Here is a 9,111-nt window from a genome sequence, read left to right as displayed (position 1 = left end):
ATGATAGCCGGACAAGCATCAACTGATCAGGTGGGTGTAAACAGTAGCAGCAAGCTAAATGAATCAAAACTTGGTGATCTGAAAAACATAACAAACAAAAATCCTACAATTTTAATGAAAAAACTTAAATCTAAGACCATGATTTATTGTACCTTATATCATATTGCCAAATATGGATGTATTGAGACTAACAGTATTCCAGTAAATCAATTTAGCAATAGGGGCTATACAACAAATTGTCGTTGTAAAACTGCATGAGCTTACATATTTTAACAATCAGTTTAAGCAACGGGTTACCCACATCAGGAATTCAGTTGCCTTAAACAATATGGTTAAACCGAAACTCCCCTTCTCTCACCCTGTCAGCGGTTTTTGAGTAGAGCAGAATTCGCAACTGAATTCAGTGAAAAAGGGTGTTTTTAATGACCACCTTCTTAGTTGTTTCATTTGAAGGTGAAACCATGGAATATAAAGTTATCCCAAGTACTAAGTTTCATAAAGAAAAATGTGCTTTGCAATTTAAAAATGTGCGTTAAGAAGCTAAAAAATTTTCGTTTCTCAAAATGTCGTGGCAGCGCCATGTCTGTACTATTCTGTCAAATCACAGTAAGTCATCTGTGTAGACAAACATTTTACTGCTCAACTAATTTATAATTTTTTTAGATTTATTCGAAAAAAACTTTTGAAAGCAATGATGAAGCTTCCTTTATTGGGTCTGTCGAGGCTTTTTTGAGCAGATGTGGTAGGAATCGAAGATCTGAAGGTTAAAAAAGGATTCAACAACAAAAAAGTACAAGTGTTGAACAACCTAGCACTCAGTCATCACAGCAGACTTAAAATTGTGATTGGCACTTGCTTTCTAGTGATTCGGACAGAGACAGCGTGCTGGAGGACAGTGAAGCGACTGAATCTATTAGGGCTGGACCCTTAACAAGGTTTCCCAGTAAGTGTGCCTGTGATATTTTAAAATGCTACATCCGTGTAACAAATTATTTATCTAATTTAGTTTCAATCACGTAAATCTAGTCATGACAATATATTCAAATTCATGCTCGCCTAACTCCTTCTCAAACGAGGGTACGGCCTTACAATCAACATTTCAAGAGATTCATCAGCTCACAATCCCGAAAGCACCAACTGGTAACTGAAAATATTCGGTCACAACAATATTCAAATTTTTTTCAATTTGAATTATTTTATTTTGTTTAGTTTACGTCATTAACGCGCATATTTTGAAAAATATGTCATCAGAATGCTATCAAGTATGAAACTTAAATAGTTTAAATCTAAACTTTTAAAATCTGTTCATTACTATAGATCAAAATCACTACTTGCGAGCAATGGCCAGAGAAGTGGCAGACGTAAAGGCATATATGCGTGACCTACGAAAGCTTTTCTTTATCCGAAAACATATGGCAAGCAACTTTAACAACAACACTGAGGAGAGCCGTCTTTCTGCTTTTAAAAACCACGTCTCCCTTCCCTTGAAAACAGTAGACGACTTTAAACATTTTGAAGAATGTCAGGAACAACCTGGTAAAAAGCTTTCTCAAACCCAGTGAATTTTTCATCAGCAACATTGTAATAAACATGTTTTGTGTTTATTCAGATTGAGATGCTAGTGTTTGGAACAGGAAACACCAAAAGAGGTTTGACTATACACGCTAATTGTTGAGGAGAAGCGATATCAGTATGTTTTCCTATTTCAGTTGCGCTTCAGTCGAGCATACAAGGCAACCCGAAGTACGATAAAACTTACTTCAGGGGTTTGGAAAAAAAAGATTTTATTGTCTACATGTTGAACTCCGGCTAACTCCAAGTAGAGCTTCTAGGTATATTTGTTAAAATAGTGTTTTAGATTAACCTTTTAGCAAAGCAATGATTTTGTTTTACAGCGTAATAATAGCTGGCAATCTTTAATATAACATAGGTTTTTGTCGGAATCAGCCATTGAATGACGATGATATTGGGATCAAACGATCGCGACGTAATAAACCCTCTTATCACGCAACACGGTGGTGGAAATCAAAACGAAGCTTTTATTCATCGTCAAGGATTTGCTAAAATAGATTGCATCACATCAAAATTCATTTTGAAACATTGTATTTCGCTTTCACATTTCATACAATGACTCGGATTTGAATACATTAGAATTCGTCTTTTGAGTTGAAAAGAAGATCATAAAGATTTCTAGAAAGGTACCGTAGACTTTAGACCCCTTCGGCATAAGACCCCGGAGGGACTAAAATTTTCTGGTAGATTTTCTTTGCACATCTTAGGCATTTTTAACGGAGAGATGTAGCCGAGCCAATAGAAAAAATAAAACTGGATAGTATTTGCCATATTTTTCATTTTACTTGTCTAATGCATCCTCCCTATCTGATGGACGACTTTACGGATTAAAACAAATTTATATTAACATGGAACTCAAAGGCGTTTACCCACAATGACGACTGTGTATTAATAGGCTAGGCCATAAAATATAAGGGGACTTCACTTAATTACAAGGGGACAAGAATATGAGGACAATAAGGGAAACAAAAATGGAAATAGAGACAACGTAATTTGGTCTAATCGTAGTAGCGTGAGCGATACGGATTAAAATTAATAGTCAGGGAGCCCGTGTCACAATTAACACAAACCTTTTAAGAAAAGGTTTGACTATCAGGTTTGGGTTAGGAGGGTGGGAGAACCACGAGATGGCGCGTCTGTCGACTCAGACCGGCCGGATTTGGTAGTTATTCACTCCCGAAGTCGGCGTGATTTGGCCAAAACCACAAAATATTTAAGAGGGAAAATTTTTACAGGGTAAATTAAACAAAAATACGCTGATTTTAACGTCAGGTCGCCAGACGTTCAAATCGGCCGTTTTCAACAAATCAAGCTCAAAGTTTCACTTTATTGTGAAATTTCACATTTCATTTAAGAAATGTAATTTTTTTTCAAAAAATAGCTCTAAGTGAGCTTATAATTTAGACGAAAGACCAGACGGTGACATCGGCCGTTTTCTATTCATCAGACGTGATGAAAAACTGACATTTACACTCCCAGGTTTATTTTTTGTAATGCGGCAACGCCGTAAATATGGCGCTAATTTTAAAAAATTTCAAATGGAAGAGAGGTACATTCAATTCTGTATTGATTTTCTTGATCAAATTTAAGAAAAATTCGCATTATTAAAGCCTTAAAAGGTTGCATTATTAAAACAATAAACATAAAACTAATCATCGGCAGCTGAGTCTTCATCTTCCGCAGCTTCTTCGGCGACGGTTTCTTCTTCTTCGCTTTCGTTATCCATTTCTTCTATTTCCTCGTACTCTCCTTCCCCTTCGTTTGGTGATTCATTTTGCTGGACATCTTCAAGTTTCTTTGGAAGCATTTCCCCATCAAACCAGTTTAGGGTGAGATAGTTATCACCGAACTCATCTTGATTAAGGTTCCACCCATTTCGTTCTGGGGGAAACATTGTTGTCTGGAAAGAATAAGCGTTGTTCCAAATCGAACACAGACAATTTGCCCCTTTCACTTGTTGAACAAATGCGGATTTAGATGGCGGCAAACTTCACTTGTATGTTAACTTTTCTTTCGTTGGGCGAATCATATTTTGCGCAAAATATTTGATACCGCGCATTGTTGACTTCTGCGGCTATCATTTTGTCTGTATTTTTTTTATGCCATACAGTTGGCAGGTGAACTTTTCGATTTCCCCAATAATTTCTTCCGAAACGGTTTCCATGGAACCAAGCGAGGCAAATGCCTTTTGATAAGCAGGGTTGCTTTTAAGAATCTTGAGAGGGGCTATTTTAGCCTTGCCGGCAAAACATGGTATTTGGTCACATCCTGTAAAACTGTGGAATCCAGCTAGTGATCTTGCCAATTCCCGGCCAATTTTTTGGGAAATAAATGATAGGTCGATGAATTTAATAGAATTTTTGCTAGCATGTCCGACCTCCAAGTAAAGCTTTGTACTTGGGTTTATTTTTGAGATGTTGGACTGTCCAATTATAAAAACATCTGTGTCGGCGGATCGGATGACAACAGTAGCTGGTGATGGAATTGATGCTACATGCGCAATCATCTAAAAAATTCAAAATCAATCCTGAGTTCACTAAGGTAATATTTAAAAAATGGTACCCTTGTATCCGCCTCTTCGTGCGCACATCGCATTCAAAGGTAAAATCTATTGCACCGTGGAGTCCACGGCGCTCTAGTGTCAAAAAGGGCTATTGCGCCGTGGATCCACGGCGCTCTACTGTCAAATAGTGCTATTGCGCCGTGGATACCAGTTAGCGCTAGTGTAGTCCCGAGTCGTTATGGTGAGTTGAAATTTTCATTTCTGATAAACGTTTTATTCTCTGAAAAATGATTCTATGTAAAGATTTAATTACAATTTTAAATAGAAAAATGATTGTTTGATTGAGGTCTCGTGGTGGAGGCCATGGCTTCATGAAGGTTCCACATACTACACAGGATGACAGGATAACGAAAATGTGGTTCCAATGAGCCACTGCAGCACAAATTCAAGTAAATATACCATTGATAAACATGGGTCTATCCCTGTAATGCAACACTCTTACTTCAATTTCACAGATCTTGTGAAGACTGAAGAGGTGGTAGCTTTTAGTCACTCCAGCACGCTGTCAAGTCAGTACTCCTTATGATAATGTTGCGACAAGCCGTCTACTGTCCCCAAAAACAAGTAAGTATTTATCTAATAAATAATAGTAAATATCTAATTCAACATAGTTATGCTAAACAGATGCTGCTAGTTATTTTTCTCCAACGTGGATGGTAACGACAGAAAGCCAGGCAACATACACATACCAAAATGAAAGCATTCCATCCACAGTGAACCATGCTTCAGTGTAAGTGCACGACTAGGTTTCTAATTGGGTATAGAAATGTATTAATCGATTTTTTTCTTTTTTACAGTTATCACAAAACCAATGATCATCAAAATTTTTGGGGCAATCCTTGATGCATGTTGTGTGGTACTATCCTTCACAATCCTCTGTGTCACATCCGATGAGAACCAACCCCTTTCCCTCCCACCCTGTTCGGCGACAAGTGCAAAATACTTGTTCTTCTTCTACAATCTCCTTCGACCTCTTGGGCCGGATTGGATCTGATGGGAACGGCGTTAGTGTTCCCGAAGCCATACAGTTTATCAGGTGTGCACGTAACTTCTTTGGGTCGTAAAGTCTGGTTGCGGGGTCTTCTCCATTTACCAAACTGGTGGCAAAAGCAATGGAGAAGACTCCGCAATCAAATCCGTTACTTTGGCGCTGACAAGATTTAATAATGTATGTCATTTTCTCATCAGGCGTGCAAAGGAGACTCGACATGCAGCTCAGGATGTGGTCATTTTTCCATGGCTTGCTCGGCATACTGTCGTACACCAGGACATGGTTAGGTTGTGTAAAACCTTTTGCGACACACACCCAATGGTTTGACCCGTTGTGGATTATCTGCAGCCATCGGTCGCCCTGCGCGGGAGGAAACTCTAGTGCCGCTCCCATTGTGGAGCAATACAACCCTCCGATCGTTGGATGAAGTTTTTTCAGGATTACTTGGGCAATGTTGATGTCGCCCGTATTTAGGTAGTTGTTCTTTGTTATTACCTGGGCTTTATCCAAGAAGAGATGTGGCTCTTTGATACGGTTTCTACGTGTTTTGCCAGTACTATCAGCTGGTAGAAGCTATCAATAGGTAACGAGAAAATTAGTAACATGAATTTTAAAAACTTTCCTATTTAAATTTGTTACCTCGACAGACAGATCATCAATTGTAGCTGCATCCACTATGCACATTTCGTCGTCAGACAAATCATTGTTGGGTGAACCAGAAGCGGAAGATACTACTTCGCAACTTTCGTCGGCAGGCGGATTATCAGCGGGTGAAGAAGGGATGAGAACCCCCATATTGCATGTGTCTTGCTCTCTTGCAATGGCCTCGGCTTCCTCGTTAAGGATTGAAGCTTCTTCTTCCAATCGATTGTCCAAGTCGTTGCTTTCCAGCCTCTTTTTTTTGGCCTGCTTGTGGTAGGAGTTGAAGTAGCCCTTGTTTTCCTTTGGCCTGCCCCGTTTTCTTGGCGCAACCGGCAGGTGAAGGGCTGCCCAAGACGAGATCTACAAGTATTTTAATACAAAATCATGTAAATAAATCACATTTAACAATAAAGTGTTACCTTTACATTTGTTTCAGATAAATCAGTACTCGCATCAGTAGTGGGAGGTTAATCATGAAGATCAGCACTACCTTCTTCCTTTTTATCCTCTTGACTGGATTGGACCAACTGGATTGGTTTATCAGCCTTGATCAGGGCATGTATGTCGTGAAACAGTCTCATCTTCTCCTGAAAATCGGGTATGGTCATGGAACTAATTGTTTCGGCCAATTTGCGGAAGAGATTGGTAGCGAGGTTGTACTGGTCCCTCTCAGTTCGTGGTAATCTGGCTTTTTTCTTCTTGTGGATTCCGGTAGGTGACGACACATTGGCGGAAACTACTGCCTCATTCTAATACCATCAGAACGTTATTATTAATATAAACAATATTTGGTTCATTGACTTCTATAGTTACCTCCAAGCACTCATTCCTCCAGTGTTCTGCATAAGATCCGGACGGAATTTCGAGATTGTCCTTGAAATGGAAATATATGATGTGGCGACACGGGAGTCCAAATGCTGAATAAAAGTGACAGCTGCAACTGGACAAGTCTTTTTCAACTTGTAATTAGTATTCCTTGACGTTATGGTGTACGTCAAATAATCCTAGAGAAGTAAAACGTGTTTCATTTTATAGTACCTTCATGATTAATTAAATGTAATCTGACTTACATTGTCTAGGATGAAATGATAGTTTTTCCTCATTATCTTGATTTCGTTTTCCAACAGATTCCACGCGAAAGGAGAAATGGATTCAGCCAATTTTCGGATGAGTTCAGGCTTCGACTGTGTTGAAAATCGAACCTCACGTATCTTTTGTTTCAGCTCCCTGTCACTTAAACGAAGTAAAGTCACGTTAACCAGGGTCTAGATAACTTCAGATAATCTCTTTGTCTTCTGCAGCACGTCTTTGATGGTATGATGAAATCTAGGAATTTTAAAATAATATTATTTTAACCTTATTGATGCAAGTAACTGATATTTTTACCGTTCAATACGATTCGTCGTGTTATTTCCAAAGGTTGGTAAATTTCTTCGTCCCAAATTGGTCCACTTATCCTCGATATTAAACCAATTATCGGCAAAATATTCACCAAGGCTTCCCAATCCTTCATCAAGTAAGTAAGAAAAATATTTTTAACGTGTAAACAAATATGTGAAAGTAAACTATCTCTTTACCAGGTCCAATTAGGTACGCTTTAGCTTTATCGTATGCATCCGGAGTTTCTGCGTACATTGCAGCACGGAAATTTTGGCGTATCTCATGGTGCTTTTCTCTTTCAATTTCTCCGTTCTTCGTTCTTGTAAGATGGAAGTCCACGGCCTTCAACGCATGGAACTGGCAAAGAAGATGGACAGCTTTCGTGAATGTTTTTCCCAGGGCGGCGATCTCTGCGCAATCTTTGTCAGTAAATGTTACTTTAGTGATGGCCACTTCGTTGTTCTGTGGTAATGAAAGATTTAGTATTATTTTATATTTTATTGTAACAAAACTTACATCTGAAAATATTTTCAGGCATTCCGTAATCGCCTCAGTAGTCTCATCCCGGCTAAAGAACATGGCCACCGGCTGACTAACGCCGTTGTTGTCTTCGATCATTAGATGGTACAGCGCAAACCCACTTTTGTTAGTGTTGTAAGTTCCATCTAACTCCAGCACTGCTCCATATTTGTTGTATAGTCTGCGCTGCTTGCCTAGCTGGACAAATATAGCTGCCACTTCTTCGTCGGAATCATGAAGAACTTTAATGACGTTATTCTCGTCATTTTTCAGATTTGAAAGAATCCCTACGACATCTTTCCAGTCGTCATCCGACTTCCCTGTAAGATTCGACAACTACGTTAATTGATCCATCCAATAACATTTTTTAAACAATAGGCTTACCAGTCAATGTCTGCTTAAGGTTGATGATGTCTTTGCTAATAAGATGTGATCCAAATTTATCGAGCAGCAGTTTTCGAACTTTGGTCGGTTGACCACCAGCGACCAGCGCACTTTTTGCGAAATCGAAAGCCTCTGTAGTCATGTGCCTGCATGAACGTGTTGGGTTAGTTTAAGAAGTGAATATGCGATCACATTTAATTTACTTCTTTCTGGCGTATGTGTGCAGGTGTGCCTCAGAAACAGGGTGAGTATGGTGAAGAGCTCCAGCTTTGTGATCTTAAACTTCTTCACTGACTCATCCGGATTGTACGAAAATCGAATTTGCACAGGACAATAATTGGGCATCACATGTTGATTGAGTCTTCGGCCCTTTTTGGCACGAGAGTTGTGTGTTCCAAAATGAGGACATATGTACAGTATCCTGCACAAAAATCCGAACACCGATTTAATTTTTTAAAGCCACCTATTGGCGGGGTAATGGGTTTTTTGTTTGTTTTTCTTTAAGGGGGAGGGTAGACGGGGTGATGGACACGACAGGGTAGGGTAGGGTATGCCTTAAGGTATTACGCTTTAAGGCAAGTTACAGGTCGGGACATTTTTGCAACCCCCAGGGTGGTGTGTTTTTTAAAACGACAGTTGGAAATTTAGGGCTTGGGCATGGTAATGTTGCTTACCGAAACAATTAAGCTTATGTTCCAGCTGCCTGTAAATGTTTATGTCGCTGTCAATGGCGTAGGTGTAGCGTTTCTGAATGTGGTGCTGGAGATCGGTGTTCGATTCTAGATGAGGTGATGAGTTAATATTGTTAACTTACGAGAAATTCTCGTTCACATATAAAATAAATTTTCATCGAGCAATCTATGCTTTTTTTGTTTATTAAATAATTTTAAAAATAATAATCTCCTTCGTTCTAGAGAAATTAATATTCCCAGCAAATTCGAATAAAGAATATTATAATGATACCATATATTTTACAAACCCTTTTTGGGATTCGAACACTGATCTACGGCGTCGCAATCAGAGGCTCTACACATATGCCATCGGTATCGAAATAATTGTG

The 9,111-nt window shown here is 39.0% G+C and overlaps 2 pseudogenes; both read right to left on the bottom strand.

Moving 5' to 3' along the window:
* Positions 1-5,016: 5,016 nt before the first annotated feature.
* Positions 5,017-6,349, bottom strand: LOC123474675 (annotated as a pseudogene).
* Positions 6,350-6,512: 163 nt separating this feature from the next.
* LOC116926965 lies at positions 6,513-8,193 on the bottom strand (annotated as a pseudogene).
* Between the last annotated feature and the right edge of the window lie 918 nt (positions 8,194-9,111).

Source organism: Daphnia magna, linkage group LG7, assembly GCF_020631705.1.
Source record: "Daphnia magna isolate NIES linkage group LG7, ASM2063170v1.1, whole genome shotgun sequence".
In the NCBI taxonomy this organism is placed as follows: Eukaryota; Metazoa; Arthropoda; class Branchiopoda; order Diplostraca; family Daphniidae; genus Daphnia; species Daphnia magna.
The sequence above is the reverse complement of the archived record's forward strand: the minus strand, read 5'-3'. Positions and strand labels throughout refer to the sequence as shown.